Raw genomic sequence first — 21,619 nt, 5'->3', positions numbered from 1 at the left:
AATTATATTCTGGGAGTAAAAAAAAAAAAAGAAACATAGATTTATAAGTATAACAGGAAATGTCCTGTGCTTAATCAACATGATGGGAACTAAGTCATTATGGGCAGTTGTGTGGACTGCCTGAGTCAGGAGACAGTAGGGAGGTGGGATCTCTAGTCCTACTGTGCATATGGCCTCTGTGCCCAATGGACCATCACTCCATTGCCTTGAGCTTGCACTTCCTCGTGTGTGAAATTAAAATAATATGTGCACTTTATCCATGGGGTTGTTGTGAGGGTAGATAAAACATTATCTGTAAAGTCAATGGCAAAGTAAGCACGTTCATCTGTGCGCCACTAGACACGCCAATCTCTGAGGACCATGATCGTGGTGACAAGGGTGGGTGATACTGCTCTTTAAAAGGCCACAATGCTCAACGCAGGTTCCATTTCAGGCTCTCAATAATACTGTTGAATTACGTCATGAGGTTGATTTTGTTTGTTTGTTTCAGAAATCCTTCTCACTCCCGCCTACCATCTTTTTCTAGTGATGATAGTATTCATTTTTCTTTACACAATGATGTGTTTGTTACTGGGGCCTAATGTTCTCACCAAACAGTAGGAAACCAAAATATATCATGTCCTAAAGAATTGTCTACAAAAAGACTTACATACATTAAAAAGATGAATAAATTCATAGGTGTAAGTGAAACTGTTACCAATTCAGGCAAATCACAAGCCACCATGGAAAGGAGGAAAACCAGTAGAATGAAACTTGGTCCTAAGACTCAGACTTTCCCACCGTGATAAACAGCAAGATGGATGAGGTAAGTGGTCCAGGAACTTCTCAGCCTCTATAAATTCTGGGTTGGTCAGCTGTTAGTTAATAACGTGGAAGGACATTTTGTGGCGCTCGCATGAAGCCATCAAGCTGGAGATTTCCTTTGCATAGTATGTTTTACACAGCCACCGAGTGACTGAGCCACATGGACTGAGGACTAGATCAGTATATACACGTTATTAACCATGCAATGAAGAAGCGGTTAACTTTAAGACATGGTCAAAAATCAGCCACAAGTTCTACAGTTCAGTGCTGATATCAGATACAAGCTTCAAGAAGAAATTTCTTCTCAAAGGCTTATTTCACTTTTCAGAGGCTAGTGTGAGGTGTATACTTTAGCCAGGACAAATTGATACTTCAGAATCAGCTCAAGCAGCAGATGCCTGGTTCTGTCCCTCTAGAAGCATTGGCAGCAAACAATGGAGGGACCCAACTCATCATACTCCTGCTTCCTGATCCACATCTGTAAAATGTAGACAGTACGGCCAAGATGGAGCCATTAATCCAGACTTAGCACCTATCCTCTGAGGGATTGTGCTCAGGGGAGCAATGACCTTGATCTTTATTGTGCTGGAAGACAGCATCTTGATCTTCTGCATCCTGTCAGCAATGACTGGGTACATGGTGGTAGAGTTGAAGATGATCTCATGGAAGCCACAGCACTGCATGCACAGTACAAAGCACTGGAAGACCACTTCTGGACATCAAATCTCTCATTGATGATGCTGATCTCATTGAGTAGCTGAAGTGGCTATTTCTTGCTCAAAATCCTGGGATTGCACAACCTGTCATTAATGCCATACACAATCTCCTATTCAACTGTGGGTTGAAGCTGTAACCCTCACCAGTCAAACTCTTCATGAGGTAGTCTGTCATGTCCCAGCCAGCCAAGTCCAAACCAAGGATGACATAAGGAAAGGAATAGTCCTCAAAGATAGTCATTGTATGTGTGACCCAGGGACCAGGAGCCATGACAATGGCAATGGTGTGCCCAGAGCCATACAGGGACAGCATCATGTGGATGGTCACATACATGGTTTGGGTGTTGAAGGTTTCAAACATTATCTGTGTCATCTACTCTCTCTTAGCCTTGGGGTTGGGAGTGGTGCTCCAGTCAGAAGCACTGGGTTTTCCTCATTGGCTATATGCAGCTCATTGTAGAATGTGTGGTGCCAGATCCTCCCAGTTGGTGACAATGCAGTGTTCAATAGAGTACTTCAGGGTCAAGATATTCCTGTTGACATTGGCCTCTTCACCCACGCAGGAGTCCTTCTGTCTCATGCCTACCATGACACCCTAGTGTCAAAGGTACCAGTCAATGAAGGGAAACATAGCTCTGGGAGCATATTCATTAGCAAAGTCAGCTTTGTACATGCCAGAGTCATTGTCAATGATGAGCACAGTGACTTTTTCTATTAAAATCAGCCCTTACCAGGCAAAGGAGCAGCCAAGCACATGCAGTGAAGATTGTTGGCAGAGACTGAGTCACTTTCTTTGTTCTTTAAGGATACATTTATTTATTTATTTTCGAATATATGTGTGCCTGAGTGTGTGTGTGTGTGTGTGTGTGTATGTGTGTGTGTGTGTGTCTGCGTGCACACACACACACATGGTCTTGCACCCCATATAAATAAGTACCCTCTGAGGCTAGAAGAGAGTATTAGATTCTCAGAAACTAGAGTTATATGCAGGTTAGCCACATGATGTGGGTCCTGAGAACTGAACCCGGGTTCACTGTAAGAGCAGTAGATGCTCTTAGCTTGCTGAGCTATCTCTGCATCCCCCACAATCTCTTTCTTCATCCACCTTGATCCCCAAAGCACCTAAGCTTTGGATTGAGGAGTGGCTTTCTAGCATAATTTTCCTTCATACTGTTCATTTTAAAACCTCTATTTGGTGCTAACACTGCTTGATCTGAAACTTGGTTTCTTTTTCTTCTTGTTTGAGCTTGAAGAAAGCCATGGTCTCCTTCCTTCACACATCCACAAATGACTCTGAAATATTCAGTTCTTACCTAAACATGCAATGCTTCCTTCTTCTTCCCACACCACATTAGAAATCAGCAAATCATTTGCCCCATTATCAGTGAATGTGATCTCTTTCTCCCCAGTGCCCTTCTCTTTCTCTCTACCCCTTGCCCTCCCTCTCTCCCTCTGCCTCCCTCTCTTCCTTCCTCTTTCAGTTTTTACACAGCTCAGCCTCTGTACCACTATAATCTTCCTCATCATGAGGTTTCCCTTTTGCTTAAATCCATTATTCTGACAGTTTCTAAGCTCCATTTCTAATCACTGCTAGCCACACAGCTCTGATTTAAGAAGTGGATCCACATTGATTGTTTCTGTCTGAGTTAGGGCCATGACTGCTGCCATAATGTTTTATGGGAAGAGAAAATTTGGTCTCTAAGAACTTGCACACATACAATACATCTCGTGAAGCGCAAGTGACAAGATGCCATTTAAAAACACAATTGCTGCTTTGGTAGGTGTTGTATGCAGTCCATTCTCTGGAGCTAATTAGTTAGCTCTTTGTCTTACTGGATTGATTATATTTCAGGATCACCCAGTCTGTATTTTTCTCACCTTTGTTCCAGTTGGCCACTGCTTTGCTCTCTGTTATTCCATTGCCCCTGGCCAGTGATGTCAACTAACAGTAAACCAGAACACACACACACACACACACACACACACACACACACACACACAGAGAGAGAGAGAGAGAGAGAGAGAGAGAGAGAGAGAGAGAGAGAGAGAGGATGATTAGGATGATTACTATGGTAGCTTCCACTATCTCTAGAGCCTTCACAGTATAAAGTAGGTCTTCTTCTAGATTCTTTATATTTATTAACATGGAAGCTACCTAGCAAGACCCAATGAATGGATCATAGCTGATATTCCAATAGTATACCATAGTATAAGAAATCAGGTTTAAACAACTTGTTCACATTGTACTGCTAAAGGGAAGTTACATGTGGAAGGGAGGCACAAAATTCCAAAAGAATTCACAGGTTTATGTGCAAGAGATTGGTCTTGTCATATTAGAGATCACAGCTCAGACTGCAGCCTGCATTGGTGAGAGCAGATCCTAGCAAGTGACTGTATCTAGTATGGAGAGAAGCTGAAGGAATGGAAGAAAGAAAATCAACGGGAACCTACTGTGTAGAGGAGAGAAAATATAACTGACGGTCAGCTACATAAAGACAAGCATGGCTCCTCCAGTGGAAAGGATGTCCCACGGCAGTGAGACATTGATAGTACCTCATGGAAGAATCACAGTATTTTAGACCTTTGTGCACACGGGCCAAATAAGAGCAACTCTTCTATTCCTTGGCCCAAGTGGTATAAGCGTCAGGATTCTCATATTCCCAAGGACTGGGCTTGGAATTTCCAATTGTGGTTTCATGACGTGTTATTTTCTTCCTGTTTTCACAGAGCATTCAGACTGGCAAGTGATAACTCTCACAATAAACTATGGAAGCACATGTTGGTGCAAAATTATCCTGAACATTGTTCACAGCCTTGAGAGTCACAGAGTGCATAAAAGCTTTTGCAAGAAGGCTTGTTGTTACTTCTCTGCCAAGTCAAACACTTAAAAGCCAGTAGTAGGTTTCCAAAAGTGGGTATAATAGTGGTCATTCTTAAATCATCCCCCAGTGTGGGAATTTGAATAAAAATGATCCCCATAGGCTTATAAGGAGTCACTGTCTTAGACAGTGTGGCCTTGTTGGAGCGAGTGTGTCACTTGGGGTTGCCTTTGAAGCCAAGCCCATGTCACTTTCTCTTCCTGTTGCCAGCTGATACATATGCAGAACTCTAAGCTCCTTCTTGAGCTTCAAATCTTCCTACATGCTGATATGTTTCCCACCATGATGACTGTGGACTAAACCTCTGAACTGTATAAGTCAGCATCAGATAAATGTCGACCATCTGGAACCCTGGTGCACTGAAGCTCCCGGAAGGGGCGGCACAGGTCTTCCTGGTTGCTGCCGCTACAGAGAGCCCCTGGGCAGCACCCCACGAGCGAACTTGAGCCTCGGGACCACAGGTAAGACCAAATTTTCTGCTGCAAGAAAGCTGCCTGGTGAGCTTGGGACACACGGAAGCAGAATTTCTCTAGAACCGGGCACGTTCTGTGTTTACCGGAAGTCCCACACCCGCGGATCCCAGCCCGCAGCAGCTCTCTGCTCCCAGACACGGTGAGAGAGAGACCCAACCGCCTGGTCAGGTGGGCACTCCTGAGGCTGCAGAGCGGAAGAGACCACCAACACTGCTCACCCCTGCCCACATCCCTGGCCCAAGAGGAAACTGTATAAGGCCTCTGGGCTCCCGTGGGGGAGGGCCCAGGAGCGGCAGGACCCCTGCCAGAGACACCGCCGGACCCTGAAGGAAACAGACCGGATAAACAGTTCTCTGCACCCAAATCCCGTGGGAGGGAGAGCTAAACCTTCAGAGAGGCAGACAGGCCTGGGAAACCAGAAGAGACTGCTCCCTGCACACACATCTCGGACGCCAGAGGAAAAAGCCAAAGACCATCTGGAACCCTGGTGCACTGAAGCTCCCGGAAGGGGCGGCACAGGTCTTCCTGGTTGCTGCCGCTGCAGAGAGCCCCTGGACAGCACCCCACGAGCAAACCTGAGCCTCGGGACCACAGGTAAGACCAAATTTTCTGCTGCAAGAAAGCTGCCTGGTGAACTCAAGACACAGGCCCACAGGAACAGCTGAAGACCTGTAGAGAGGAAAAACTACACGCCCGAAAGCAGAACACTCTGTCCCCATAACTGACTGAAAGAGAGGAAAACAGGTCTACAGCACTCCTGACACACAGGCTTATAGGACAGTCTAGCCACTGTCAGAAATAGCAGAACAAAGTAACACTAGAGATAATCTGATGGCGAGAGGCAAGCGCAGGAACCCAAGCAACAGAAACCAAGACTACATGCCATCATCGGAGCCCAATTCTCCCACCAAAACAAACATGGAATATCCAAACACACCAGAAAAGCAAGAGCTAGTTTCAAAATCATATTTGATCATGATGCTGGAGGACTTCAGGAAAGACCTGAACACACTTAGGGAAGCACAGGAAAACATTAATAAACAAGTAAAAGCCTACAGAGAGGAATCGCAAAAATCCCTGAAAGAATTCCAGGAAAACACAATCAAACAGTTGAAGGAATTAAAAATGGAAATAGAAGCAATCAAGAAAGAACACATGGAAACAACCCTGGATATAGAAAACCAAAAGAAGAGACAAGGAGCTGTAGATACAAGCTTCACCAACAGAATACAAGAGATGGAAGAGAGAATCTCAGGAGCAGAAGATTCCATAGAAATCATTGACTCAACTGTCAAAGATAATGTAAAGCGGAAAAAGCTACTGGTCCAAAACATACAGGAAATCCAGGACTCAATGAGAAGATCAAACCTAAGGATAATAGGTATAGAAGAGAGTGAAGACTCCCAGCTCAAAGGACCAGTAAATATCTTCAACAAAATCATAGAAGAAAACTTCCCTAACCTAAAAAAAGAGATACCCATAGACATACAGGAAGCCTACAGAACTCCAAATAGATTGGACCAGAAAAGAAACACCTCCCGTCACATAATTGTCAAAACACCAAACGCACAAAATAAAGAAAGAATATTAAAAGCAGTAAGGGAAAAAGGTCAAGTAACATATAAAGGGAGACCTATCAGAATCACACCAGACTTCTCGCCAGAAACTATGAAGGCCAGAAGATCCTGGACTGATGTTATACAGACCCTAAGAGAACACAAATGCCAGCCCAGATTACTGTATCCAGCAAAACTCTCAATTAACATTGATGGAGAAACCAAGATATTCCATGACAAAACCAAATTTACACAATATCTTTCTACAAATCCAGCACTACAAAGGATAATAAATGGTAAAGCCCAACATAAGGAGGCAAGCTATACCCTAGAAGAAGCAAGAAACTAATCGTCTTGGCAACAAAACAAAGAGAATGAAAGCACACAAACATAACCTCACATCAAATATGAATATAACGGGAAGAAATAATCATTATTCCTTAATATCTCTCAATATCAATGGCCTCAACTCCCCAATAAAAAGACATAGATTAACAAACTGGATACGCAACGAGGACCCTGCATTCTGCTGCCTACAGGAAACACACCTGAGAGACATAGACAGATACTACCTCAGAGTGAAAGGCTGGAAAACAACTTTCCAAGCAAATGGTCAGAAGAAGCAAGCTGGAGTAGCCATTCTAATATCAAATAAAATCAATTTCCAACTAAAAGTCATCAAAAAAGATAAGGAAGGACACTTCATATTCATCAAAGGAAAAATCAACCAAGATGAACTCTCAATCCTAAATATCTATGCCCCAAATACAAGGGCACCTACATATGTAAAAGAAACCTTACTAAAGCTCAAAACACACATTGCACCTCACACAATAATAGTGGGAGATTTCAACACCCCACTCTCATCAATGGACAGATCATGGAAACAGAAATTAAACAGTGATGTAGACAGACTAAGAGAAGTCATGAGCCAAATGGACTTAACGGATATTTATAGAACATTCTATCCTAAAGCAAAAGGATATACCTTCTTCTCAGCTCCTCATGGTACTTTCTCCAAAATTGACCATATAATTGGTCAAAAAACGGGCCTCAACAGGTACAGAAAGATAGAAATAATCCCATGCGTGCTATCGGACCACCACGGCCTAAAACTGGTCTTCAATAACAATAAGGGAAGAATGCCCACATATACGTGGAAATTGAACAATGCTCTACTCAATGATAACCTGGTCAAGGAAGAAATAAAGAAAGAAATTAAAAACTTTTTAGAATTTAATGAAAATGAAGATACAACATACTCAAACTTATGGGACACAATGAAAGCTGTGCTAAGAGGAAAACTCATAGCGCTGAGTGCCTGCAGAAAGAAACAGGAAAGAGCATATGTCAGCAGCTTGACAGCACACCTAAAAGCTCTAGAACAAAAAGAAGCAAATACACCCAGGAGGAGTAGAAGGCAGGAAATAATCAAACTCAGAGCTGAAATCAACCAAGTAGAAACAAAAAGGACCATAGAAAGAATCAACAGAACCAAAAGTTGGTTCTTTGAGAAAATCAACAAGATAGATAAACCCTTAGCCAGACTAACGAGAGGACACAGAGAGTGTGTCCAAATTAACAAAATCAGAAATGAAAAGGGAGACATAACTACAGATTCGGAGGAAATTCAAAAAATCATCAGATCTTACTATAAAAACCTATATTCAACAAAATTTGAAAATCTTCAGGAAATGGACAATTTCCTAGACAGATACCAGGTATCGAAGTTAAATCAGGAACAGATAAACCAGTTAAACAACCCCATAACTCCTAAGGAAATAGAAGCAGTCATTAAAGGTCTCCCAACCAAAAAGAGCCCAGGTCCAGACGGGTTTAGTGCAGAATTCTATCAAACCTTCATAGAAGACCTCATACTAATATTATCCAAACTATTCCACAAAATTGAAACAGATGGAGCCCTACCGAATTCCTTCTATGAAGCCACAATTACTCTTATACCTAAACCACACAAAGACACAACAAAGAAAGAGAACTTCAGACCAATTTCCCTTATGAATATCGACGCAAAAATACTCAATAAAATTCTGGCAAACCGAATTCAAGAGCACATCAAAACAATCATCCACCATGATCAAGTAGGCTTCATCCCAGGCATGCAGGGATGGTTTAATATACGGAAAACCATCAACGTGATCCATTATATAAACAAACTGAAAGAACAGAACCACATAATCATTTCATTAGATGCTGAGAAAGCATTTGACAAAATTCAACACCCCTTCATGATAAAAGTCCTGGAAAGAATAGGAATTCAAGGCCCATACCTAAACATAGTAAAAGCCATATACAGCAAACCAGTTGCTAACATTAAACTAAATAGAGAGAAACTTGAAGCAATCCCACTAAAATCAGGGACTAGACAAGGCTGCCCACTCTCTCCCTACTTATTCAATATAGTTCTTGAAGTTCTAGCCAGAGCAATCAGACAACAAAAGGAGATCAAAGGGATACAGATCGGAAAAGAAGAGGTCAAAATATCACTATTTGCAGATGACATGATAGTATATTTAAGTGATCCCAAAAGTTCCACCAGAGAACTACTAAAGCTGATAAACAACTTCAGCAAAGTGGCTGGGTATAAAATTAACTCAAATAAATCAGTTGCCTTCCTCTATACAAAAGAGAAACAAGCCGAGAAAGAAATTAGGGAAACGACACCCTTCATAATAGACCCAAATAATATAAAGTACCTCGGTGTGACTTTAACCAAGCAAGTAAAAGATCTGTACAATAAGAACTTCAAGACACTGAGGAAAGAAATTGAAGAAGACCTCAGAAGATGGAAAGATCTCCCATGCTCATGGATTGGCAGGATTAATATGGTAAAAATGGCCATTTTACCAAAAGCAATCTACAGATTCAATGCAATCCCCATCAAAATACCAATCCAATTCTTCAAAGAGTTAGACAGAACAATTTGCAAATTCATCTGGAATAACAAAAAACCCAGGATAGCTAAAGCTATCCTCAACAATAAAAGGACTTCAGGGGGAATCACTATCCCTGAACTCAAGCAGTATTACAGAGCAATAGTGATAAAAACTGCATGGTATTGGTACAGAGACAGACAGATAGACCAATGGAATAGAATTGAAGACCCAGAAATGAACCCACACACCTATGGTCACTTGATTTTTGACAAAGGAGCCAAAACCATCCAATGGAAAAAAGATAGCATTTTCAGCAAATGGTGCTGGTTCAACTGGAGGGCAACATGTAGAAGAATGCAGATCGATCCATCCTTATCACCCTGTACAAAGCTTAAGTCCAAGTGGATCAAGGACCTCCACATCAAACCAGACACACTCAAACTAATAGAAGAAAAACTAGGGAAGCATCTGGAACACATGGGCACTGGAAAAAATTTCCTGAACAAAACACCAATGGCTTATGCTCTAAGATCAAGAATCGACAAATGGGATCTCATAAAACTGCAAAGCTTCTGTAAGGCAAAGGACACTGTGGTTAGGACAAAACGGCAACCAACAGATTGGGAAAAGAACTTTACCAATCCTACAACAGATAGAGGCCTTATTTCCAAAATATACAAAGAACTCAAGAAGTTAGACCGCAGGGAAACAAATAACCCTATTAAAAAATGGGGTTCAGAGCTAAACAAAGAATTCACAGCTGAGGAATGCCGAATGGCTGAGAAACACCTAAAGAAATGTTCAACATCTTTAGTCATAAGGGAAATGCAAATCAAAACAACCCTGAGATTTCACCTCACACCAGTGCGATTGGCTAAGATCAAAAACTCAGGTGACAGCAGATGCTGGCGAGGATGTGGAGAAAGAGGAACACTCCTCCATTGTTGGTGGGATTGCAGACTGGTAAAACCATTCTGGAAATCAGTCTGGAGGTTCCTCAGAAAATTGGACATTGAACTGCCTGAGGATCCAGCTATACCTCTCTTGGGCATATACCCAAAAGATGCCTCAACATATAAAAGAGACACGTGCTCCACTATGTTCATCGCAGCCTTATTTATAATAGCCAGAAAATGGAAAGAACCCAGATGCCCTTCAACAGAGGAATGGATACAGAAAATGTGGTACATCTACACAATGGAATATTACTCAGCTATCAAAAACAACGACTTTATGAAATTCGTAGGCAAATGGTTGGAACTGGAAAATATCATCCTGAGTGAGCTAACCCAATCACAGAAAGACATACATGGTATGCACTCGTTGATAAGTGGCTATTAGCCCAAATGCTTGAATTACCCTAGATACCTAGAACAAACGACACTCAAGACGGATGATCAAAATGTGAATGCTTCACTCCTTCTTTAAATGAGGAAAAAGAATACCCTTGGCAGGGAAGGGAGAGGCAAAGATTAAAACAGAGACTGAAGGAACACCCATTCAGAGCCTGCCCCACATGTGGCCCATACATATACAGCCACCCAATTAGACAAGATGGATGAAGCAAAGAAGTGCAGACCGACAGGAGCCGGATGTAGATCGCTCCTGAGAGACACAGCCAGAATACAGCAAATATAGAGGCGAATGCCAGCAGCAAACCACTGAACTGAGAATAGGTCCCCTATTGAAGGAATCAGAGAAAGAACTGGAAGAGCTTGAAGGGGCTCGAGACCCCAAAAGTACAACAATGCCAAGCAACCAGAGCTTCCAGGGACTAAGCCACTACCTAAAGACTATACATGGACTGACCCTGGACTCTGACCCCATAGGTAGCAATGAATATCCTAGTAAGAGCACCAGTGGAAGGGGAAGCCCTGGGTCCTGCTAAGACTGAACCCCCAGTGAACTAGTCTATGGGGGGAGGGCGGCAATGGGGGGAGGGTTGGGAGGGGAACACCCATAAGGAAGGGGAGGGGGGAGGGGGATGTTTGCCCGGAAACCGGGAAAGGGAATAACACTCGAAATGTATATAAGAAATACTCAAGTTAATAAAAAAAAAAAAGAAAGAATACCCGTGGTCATGGTGTCTTCGCATAGCAATAAAATCCTAATTAAGACCCAGCAAGGGTTCAAATGGTGAGTCCTACTCATCTCTAAACACCAGCTAATTCCTCTTAGATGAGTCTGCTGTGTTCATGCTGAGTGAGGCACACCTTTCTCTGATCTCTGTGGCACTCTGTGCTTCCCCAAGGCTGGCTGTCTGTCCCCATGGAGAATCAGGAGCAGACAGCAATAGGCAGGCACTAGATTGTACCACTTGCTCTGCTTCCTCATTCCATCTGCCATCGAAAGCTTTGCATGCCAAACCTTGACTCCCAGCCTGACCACACATGGAACTTACTTTGGCCAACAGATGTCAATTAATTTAGCTAAAATATTGTTAACAAAATTTATTTAAAGTCTTTGGAATTGCAGTTGGGAAACAGGGGCTCAGGTGTGGCTGGATGAGTGGTCCAAAGATGCTTAAAGGCTGCAGGGCTGTTGAAGCGACTAAAATAAAAGAAGTCCCACAAATTACATGCAAGAGGCAGCTAGTGCAGAAAAGCCATTTTCACAGAAGGTCATATATCGTTATAGATATTGGGTTATACATGATTGATTGACAGGGAGAGCTCTAGGTAAAGAATCTACCTGCGACAGTTGCAGCTGCCATTAAAAATATTGGTGGCCTCCCCAGACTTAGTGCAATCCAAACACTCTGTCTCTGGGTACAGTTCGAAGGTTGATTTCTTCAGGTAGCAACTCGGTAACTCTGTATGTCCTGATTCCTTTCAGGACTCTCTCTTCTATTTCAGAATGCTCAACCACCGTCGTTGTTCATTACAGTCTCATTTGGGATTTCACATGACATGAAAATGAAGGCAACAGGAAATGGTTCTAAGCCCAGACCTTAAGGGCCATGCACGGTTTATTCATCCCCTCACTCTTACGCTCACTACCTCTGTAAGAAGAGCAGGCCCAGGTTAGCCCACTGGCTTTAGAAGCAGTTCCCTAATCAGAAGAAGAGCTGCCCAGCCTTGCTGCAGTGCATGAGCTGTCACACATGGTTCGTGGCTGTTAGAGCTTTTTGCTTTCAAGCTGTTAGCGCCTCACGAATAATCAGTTAACACAATCCAAAATGGACAGAGGAAGCTTCTTGGAGACCCTGTTATGAGCAGCATTCAGAACAGTCTCAATGACTGCCATACAGTTCCCCACTTACCAGAAGTTTCTGTGTCTCAACTGTTTTGGCCCAACGAGCCGCATGGAAGAGGAAGTACAATTTACAGGGGAAAGATGATGTGGGTTAACACGAGTCAGCCTTGCTATGAGAGGCAGGCACTGCGATCACTAGCCAGAGCTTGAAAAATAGGTGAAGTTATTTGGACATATATACCCCAAGAATCAAAGTCAGCAGTCACCCTCATACTCGTACTTGTTATGACGCTTCTCACTATAGCCAACCTATGGAATCAACTTAGGAACCCACTGATGAATCAATAAGAACATATATATATATATATATATATATATATATATATATATGGTTTTGTTTATTCAGAACAACACCATTATGTCACTTGCAAGAATATGGAGCCAGAGATCATTATGTTTAACTGTATTTGTCTGTGGAATCAAGGGGAGGAAGCCCAAAAAAGCAGAAAAAAGTTGACTAGACATGTGGGAGGTAAAAGGGGGGCAATGAGAGGTCAGAGAGAGAATGAATACTTTTCAATTACATTACAAGTATTCTTGCAAGTGACAAAAGGCAACATGATTCATCTATGCTAAGAAGAATTAGGGGGCGGAGTGGGAGGGCTAGCAGAACCTGCAGCTAGGTACAGGTTGAATCAGGATCAACAGGACTTGGATTTTCTCTCAGAGCTTTTGCGTCCAGGTGTGACTTGGTAGATGGACAGCTGCAACCCTGGCAACCCTACAGCTGCTGTGTTCAACAGTGTCTCCAATGGTTTCCTGTCACCCTCAGGGTGAGTGTCAAATGCTTCCAGAGGATCTGTAAGCTGCCTGCCTGCCCTCCTCCAGCTTCAGAAATGGTCCTATGACTCCTCTCTGCAACTGAGAGCTGTCCTTGCCTAGAATGATTTCCTTGTGACCTGGCAAGGCCCTTCTTACCTCCCAAAGGCCACCATACATGTACCACTCCTTTTTTCCTGTGTATTTCTCATTTTTAGCTATTTCTTGACCCTCACACACCTTCACACAAAGTTAATGCTCCTGCAAGTACAGCTTATACTGCTTCCTTCCCTGTTAAATTATGACCTCCCCCTAGTAGGAATTATGCTTCCCAAGCCACCACACCCTTTAGCATTTAGTGCAGGAGCCTGGCCCCCTCCCCAGGAGGTGACTAGTAGATGTAGCTATTGAGATTCAGTTGCTAGGATACTTTCCAAGAGGATACAGCTTTTTTTTTTCTTCACAGTATTGTCATGAGGAGAGATGCTCCCCTAAGGTTTTGTTGATAACCACTGGATGCAAAGCCAGAGACTTGGACATTTCAAATGCTCTTCAGAAAGGAGGTCAGTTGGATATTAGAGAAGAGCCTGAGATAGAAAATGGGCCTTAAAATCCCAAATAAGTAAGATGACTCAATTCCCACCAAACACAAAACAGCTTAACAGAAACCTGCTTTAAACAGAGAGGATTCCACACGTACTCAGCCAGGCTTTCACAGGTTCATCTCCTTCAGACACCAACAATGCTTTGTTTTTAATTCTCAGAATTGTGTCTCACTTCCCAAACATCACCCCGTGTGCATTCTACCCTCTGAAAAGATGAAGCACTATTTTATTACTGCTGTTGTTTGGTTTGTTTCCTAAACTGGTAGAGGGTCGATCCAGTGTACGCCCTCATCATTCTTTCCCGTTTCAGATTAGGTAGAGGTGGGGGCGCTCTGTCTCTGAGCTCCACTTCTGGGCAGCGTTATCATTGGTGTCTAAGGAGGGCCTTACACTACTTCTGAAATGCTGATTCCCTGGATCCCCTGCAACTCATTTCCTCTTCTTGGTATCCTGATAGGCACTACTGAAAAGGACAAGGGAGACAGATAGGAGGTTGTAGATGGGAGAGGGAATTTCCTTCTTGCTTCCTGTGTCTTTCTGGCTCTTGGCAGCTTCTATGGCTTTGTTTTCTCACCCACACAATGACAGCAGCACCTTCCTGTGGCAACAGTTGAGTCCAGCTTTTCAGCACCGAGGAGAGCTGCACCCAAAGTCTTTTGAGTTTCAATTGCAGAGGATGCCTTTTTTGATTCTCTAAGTTTAGAACATTTCAAATCTCTTCCTTGTTGTGCTCCAGTTTTAGAAGAGGTTGTGTCCTTCAGAGTTGTGGTACTACAAAGCCTGCCTGTTTTCTTTATTTATCTATATAGGAATTTTATATTTAGACAACAAGGATTGTTATTAAATAACTGATTTGATTTTTCTCAGTTGTAGCTGGCGGATACTGGCCACATTTGAAGACATTCCAGCTGTCTAGTCCCTTCTAGAGGAATGGTGTTTGTTTGGATATTTGGTGGTCAGGCTCTGTGCTGATTTTCCTAGACTACCCTGTTTGTTGCCTCTGCTCAGCCTTCCTGTTGGTATCTTTCTCTCCTCAAAGAATCTTACTCTTCTCAAAGCTGGAAAGGATTAAGATCCTTTGGAGTTTCATTTCTGTAAATGGGTTCGTTCATTAATGGATTTCTTCTTCCTAGATCATGACAACACAGAGAAAGAGTCATCTCTCTTCTGTCAGTTCCTATGAGGACACTCTTATAAGAACACTCACCTCCACAAGATCATTCATTTCTATATCTTACTATGATATAACAATTAATGTTTTTCTAATAGTTTGATATGCTAAAAGCTTTATCCTCAGTATGATGGTACTGGGAGGTGGTGGAGCTTTTAAGGATGTTCTTAGGACTGCCTTAGAAAAAATTCTGATATTGCTCAGTCGAGACTGGTTAATTCTCATGAGATTGTTATTAAGAGGGCCCAACATGGACCCCTCCCAGTCTTTGCTTCCTGTTTAAAATACAATTGCCCATACCTACCCTTGCTTCATACTGCCATCTGCCATGAGCTGAGACAGTCAAAGAGCTTAAGCCACGCCATTTGCTTTTCTAGGACCCAAAGCATGGAACAAAATAAACTTCTATGCTTGACAAAGCTAACCTTTCTCCTTCTCTTGACAGCAATCAAAGGTGGCCTCATCCTATTCCCAAAGGCCTCATTTCCAAATACCATCCCATCAGGAGTTTCAATATGTAAGCATGAAAAGGGGGCACAGTTCAATCCACAGTGCAAGCCACACTCTAGCTCTTCATACGGTGATCAGGAGAATCCCCTGCTCTGAAGCCCAGACACCTCCTGTGAGCAATAGTTTTCAGCTCAGGCTTCTGCTCTAGATTCACTTCAGCCCGTTCATCCAACCTATGCTGGATCCTCTACTCCTCAGGGGGAGGGGCATGCCTATTTCCACGGTGTTCCAATAGTCCCACTGTGGTCAACTTCATAAGGAGACATGCAGAACACAGAGTAGCCTACCACATCAGTTTCACCCTATAGTTAAAATAGACATGGCAAAAATGCAATAATGTAATCAAAACTGATGAATTTGGGGCATTTTCAAATATAATCCATTTTATTATATGTTTACTTTCATTTATAATGGCTTTGTCAAAAACTTCCTGGTGATAATAGTTAGCTCCCACTATCCACTAGCAGGCCCATGTAATCTGGCATAAGATGTAGCCACAAAGTGTTTCCACTCTGCTGCACATCAGAAGCCCCAGAGTCTATGCAGAATAAGCACAACATAGAAGACATTTCCCTGAAGCCAAGTGTGACTGGGGTCATTGGTCTCATTCATGACCCTAGCTTCACATTACAGAAGGAGAGTAATACCCAGGGGTAATTCAAAATATGATGTGTAGACATCCCTGAACTACACAGAACCTAGCTTTCTACTATTAAAAGGGGGCACCCAGCCCACCCCTCTCTGTTTTGGTACATAAGGGCTGGGGGATCCCTTATGAAATCTTTATAAAGCTGACTTTAAAACAGAGGACACATTGGAGAAAGACAGAAGTTAGATACTATTTGAAGTAGTAGAGATTTCTATGCTGGACACTGTTCCCAGCCTGGATTATCCCTGAGTTCTTACCAGTTTTCTCATCCAAAAGCTGTAAGTTCCTTACAAGCCTCATTTTTTAAACAAAGCCTGGTCTTGCAAAAATCCTCAAGGCGTTTGCCCTTCTAGGAACCCAAAACCAGAAAGCACAGCTCAAGTCCCAGTGTGTTGCATACACCCTCACCCCATTTCTCAGTAGCTCAGAACCACTCCGTTATCCTCAAAGTTTAGGATGTGTGTGGTGGGGAGGGGCGCTCCTTTTCCATTTGCTTTTCTGCCTGCCTTCTCTGAGCTAAAGAACAGTGAGGAATTAGCTGCTGTAAAGCAAGAGAAAATTTTAAAGAAACAAAGGAAGGTACTACTTGTACATTGGCATCTGTGGATGCCTGAGATGAGAAATATTAACTCTGCAATGGCCAGAAATAATGAAGGCTCAGACATTGGACTCCCTACCACATTAAATGTCTCCCTCCCAATTTTTATATTGACTAGGCACTAACTTAGGAATCTCCAGTATCCAAAACCACAAAGTAGGAGTTTTTTGGTTTTTTTTTCTTTTTAACCAGATCTAATACCTGGATAAGATGCTGGGTTTTAACCTAGAATTAATTTCAGAAACAAATTAGTTGCTGACCTAGCAAATCAGTTCAGGTTTATTAATAATTAGCACTTTTAGATGCTACAGACGAGATGCTGATTTAAGTGATAAATACCCCATTTCACAGATAAATATAGAAGTCCATGACATGCTTAAGGAGACACTCTAGTGGCAAAGACAGGTTCTGAACCTGCCCAGTGTGAGGTCACAGTCTCTCTACTATCATGCAATGCTAGCTCACTGTCTAAACCACTGAACTGTTAAGAATTTTCTAGAACCCCAAAACTGCAACAAAGAATCCTTTAAAAATATTTTAAAACAATACATAATATATATGTCTACATATATACTTACATGTATTATTTGTAGTGTTAGGTAAATATAAAATGATATGGTTTCCTATGGCTACTTCAAACATCCTTTGTGCTAAATTATCTCTTTCCTCCCTCTTCTGTATTGACCTTCTGTGCCCCATCTTAACTAAAGCTGTACCCTGTTTTCCCCATTTTCCTCTTCATATCATGATAAATACATTTTCTAGCCTTCAGGTCTTCTATGTAGAGTCCCCCTAGCCATGGTTCCTTTGTACTTTCCTCATTTGTGTGATCACTCCGGTTGTATATTCACCTCTGAAGAGTTGAGAAAGGGACTGCCAAAGACAGATAGACAGTAGCTGCATTTGCTTTCTGGGTCTAGCTTGCCCCACTCAATGTGATAGTTTCCAGTTCCCTCTCTTCTGCAAATTTCGTGATTTCCGGTTTCTGTTTTCAACATGTTTTTAATTGGAACATAATTACACACTTTTCTTCCTCCTTTCCTTCCTGCATCTTCTCCCAGGTACCCTCCCTCAAACTCACCCCCACCACACACACACACATGCACACTTTCAAGTTGATAGCCTTTCTTTCTCTGATTATTATAGTTACGTGTATATGTATGTGCATGCACAAATGTATATAAATACCACCTGATGAATTGCTTCTCTTGGTGGTGTGTATGTGTTCAAGATGGACAGTTGTGAATTAGACAACCAGTATAGGGGCCCATGGCCTCGTAGAGGCTAACTCTCCATCACCCAAGAGCCATTAGTAGACTGTAGTTCTTTGTCTCAGGCAGGACCCTGCAACATGTCTCCCTACAGCTGAACAGTGTTGCACGGGGTACATGTACCACCTTTTCATCATCCATTCATCAACTGAAGGACATTTAGTTTTTTTCTATTTTCTGGCTATGTGAGTAGCCAGCAATGAATGCTGCTGAGAGATGTCCGTGGAAAGGATGTCAAATCCTTCGGGCATATGACAAGGAGTGGTGGAGTTGTGTCATATGGTAGATTTATTTTTAGCTTTTTAAGACTTCTCCACACTGACTTCTATAGTGGCTGGAGCAATTTGCATCCTCACCAACAGTGAGTGAGAATTCCCTTCCCCATGTCTCCTCAAGCATTTATTGTTTGCTGTTCTCTCAGTCATTCTGACTGGGGTAAGATTGACATTCAAAGGGAATGGGGAAATCAGACCAGGCCCCACCCACAGATGAAGAGCTACAGATAATGACTACTTCAAGGAGAAATAGTATTTCCCAGGGATGAGCCCCCTAAACAGGTGTCTAATGCCAAGCAGTCAGCCCTAAAAACATAAAAAGAAGAAACACCAAATGGACTCACCATATTGTATTTATCTGCGTGCACACACACACACACACACACACACAGCAGTAATCACTAAAGAAAAAAGCCATATTTTAAAGGGAGCGGGGAAATATAGGGGCTAGAGAAAAGAAAGGGGAAGGAAAAATAATGTAATTATATTTTAATTAAAAATATTTTATTATGTATTTGAAATTTTCATTCAATGTACTTTGATCACATTCACCCCCATTCTCCCAACCCCCCTAGAGCCTCCCCATCTTCTTACCTCCTTTACTTTGTATCCTTTTTCTGTTTACTCTCTCATCTATTCCAATTTGTGCTGCCCCTATGCTTCTGAGAGGAAGCAGGTAGGATTTGTCTTTGTGTGTCTGGCTCACCTCATTTGCCATAATGATCTCTGTTTCCTGGATGCTCGATTCTCCCTAAACAACACTATGACGTGTCCCTACCACATGTCAGCTCTAAGTTCTAAATGCAAGGCAATTGGTATCTGTGTTTGTCACCTTGCCATATTTTGTTTTTCCAACTACACCAAGATGTCAATTTCACTATCATCACAGTATCCGTGAGGAAACTGAGGCTCAGGAAAGGTCAAGTGCCCTGGAAATGTCCCAAAGCTAGCGTTTATTTGACAGAACTGACAGTGTAACAAGCTCAGGTGCAGCCCATGATCTGACAAGCCAGCTCCTGGCTGCACTGCTCTGCGTGCCAGCGCAGTGATGGAGAGGGTCCCCAGGCACACATTACTTGAATTACACTTAACTACTGCAGAGCCTTATTATGCATTTTCATCTTCTTAGTGCTTTCTAATTAAAAAGGAGGGGAGCGGTGATCTTGCTCACTAACTTCTGCTTGCTCTGAGTGGAAGGCAGAGGGCCCCCATCGAGGGCCTTAGCAGAACAGAGCAGTTCCATAGTCATCAGCTGTTTAAGTGCAAGACTCTCCCTGGCCCTTTTACTGTGGAGAGTTAATTAACATCACAGCCACTAATCACTTACCCATGCTTAGACTTGATTACAAAGAACGTGTGAATGTACTTAGGCTCCCGAAAGTCTGAAAGTCTGTCTATATTGTTGCAGATTTTAATTAATGGGAGAAACAATAGTGATAATAATATGGAGTAGCAACTGAACGCTTACGAAGTTCCAGGTATTCTGAGTATTTTGTGGTTGGTTTTGTTTCATTCTCATGAAAGCTTCAGTTTGAGGCAGTCCTATTAACAGGAAAAACATCTGAGTTGAAGGTCAGGGTGAGACTGACAGAGCTGCAATGTGTGCTCTGGGGCAAGTACAATCCTGGACCCAGTCAAGTAGCGCCAGTGCTCCACAGCTTTGTGTCTTAGGCGATTGGGACGATCAATCACTTCCTCTTCTATTGTCATGGGATATTTTTCTTTACTGAAGCACAGCTCAAAGTCCCCAAACCTAAGAAATTGAAAGGAGACATTTACGGCCATGAACTGAAGTTACAGACCATGTGACCGTAACAAAGGAGACCTTTCTGAGACCCTTGAGTCTGAGTAGATGGCGGCTAAGCCCCAGGCAAGCATTAATCTTCCCAGCTGGCTTAGATGAGGTGGGTACTGAAGGCTTTCAGGGGCCAAGGGCAAAGCTGCTGAGTGGAACACATTGTCACCATGGTGTTTTCTCACCAAGACTGCTTCTTCACAGCAGACCATCTTTAGGGCTGTTGGTCAGGCCTGATGACTGGCTAGAATGGCACAAGATATAAGATTTGAATCCTCACGTTGACCACTGATTAATTATTAACAAAATCACTCTCCTGTCTACCTCTACCCAGCCCACACCTTCTTATCCATTCATATATGACTTTATAAGCAGTTTTCTCCCCCCTATCATGTGCACTCTTACCACCAAATCTCACCCCCAACTCTAGAGACTCTCACCGTTTTAGCATCTCTTTCCACGGAAAACTTTTCTCAAACCTCACAGTCTCCTTGCTGAGAATCTTCTTTTTCTTCTGACCTGTACCACAATCATGACTATCAAGTCATCCAATTGGTTGGATATCTGTCACTAGTGTTTGATTGTACATCCTATGTCTTGTTCTTTCTCCAGCCCGGTATGATCCCTGAGACCCAGTGGGTATCACAATTAATGATCCTAGTAGGTTATTGTGGTTGCCATGACAAAAGACCCCAATTAGAGGGCTTCAAATGGTGGAAGTTTGTTGTCTCAATTCTGTATTCTGGGAGTCTGAGAGAAGGAACTGGCAGGACTACGTTCTCTCTGATGGCTCTAGAGCCTCTCTTGTCTCTTATAGTTTCTGGCATTTGCCATCTGTTCTAGGACAGAAGCATTGTTATAGCCACAGGGTCCACTTCTCCCATGTCTAGTCCCTCTGTGCATGTCTTTCTACATGTGAAATCCCTCTCTTTAAATAGGACATCACTTGCGTGAAGCCAAAATCCATTGCTAAGACTTCTCGGCAGGGACTAGTACATGGAAGGGCTTATCACCCAACCCAGGTATTAGTTCAAAACTTTCTCAGAGCATGGTTTGGTCACTTACTGGGGATATAATCATTCATCGCATTTGGTATTATTAACACAGATATTAATATTTTTATGTTTAATATGTAGCAAAATATTGGGCTGTGGGGATGAAAGGCAACCTGTGGTCATGTTCTGGGTCATGTGTCTCTGCTCCCCTACAGCCTTTTAGCTCAGCCAAAGAAAACCACTCTGTTCTCTGCACTTCTTTTCTGTTATCACCAGACACAAAGGTGAGTTGGAATACTGGTGGTGGCAAATAACTATGTATATAGACATTGCCCTATGCCTCCTGGGGGAAATATGAATGGATGACCACATTTGGTACATTCAAGCTTCTTCCTACAAGGTTAGAGACATAGG

The 21,619-nt window shown here is 42.6% G+C and overlaps 1 pseudogene; it reads right to left on the bottom strand.

The window, feature by feature from the left end:
- Window positions 1-1,550: 1,550 nt before the first annotated feature.
- Window positions 1,551-21,294, bottom strand: Actg1-ps11 (actin, gamma 1, pseudogene 11; annotated as a pseudogene).
- Between the last annotated feature and the right edge of the window lie 325 nt (window positions 21,295-21,619).

This window comes from Rattus norvegicus, chromosome 1, assembly GCF_036323735.1.
Source record: "Rattus norvegicus strain BN/NHsdMcwi chromosome 1, GRCr8, whole genome shotgun sequence".
NCBI classification, from domain to species: domain Eukaryota; kingdom Metazoa; phylum Chordata; class Mammalia; order Rodentia; family Muridae; genus Rattus; species Rattus norvegicus.
The sequence above is the reverse complement of the archived record's forward strand: the minus strand, read 5'-3'. Positions and strand labels throughout refer to the sequence as shown.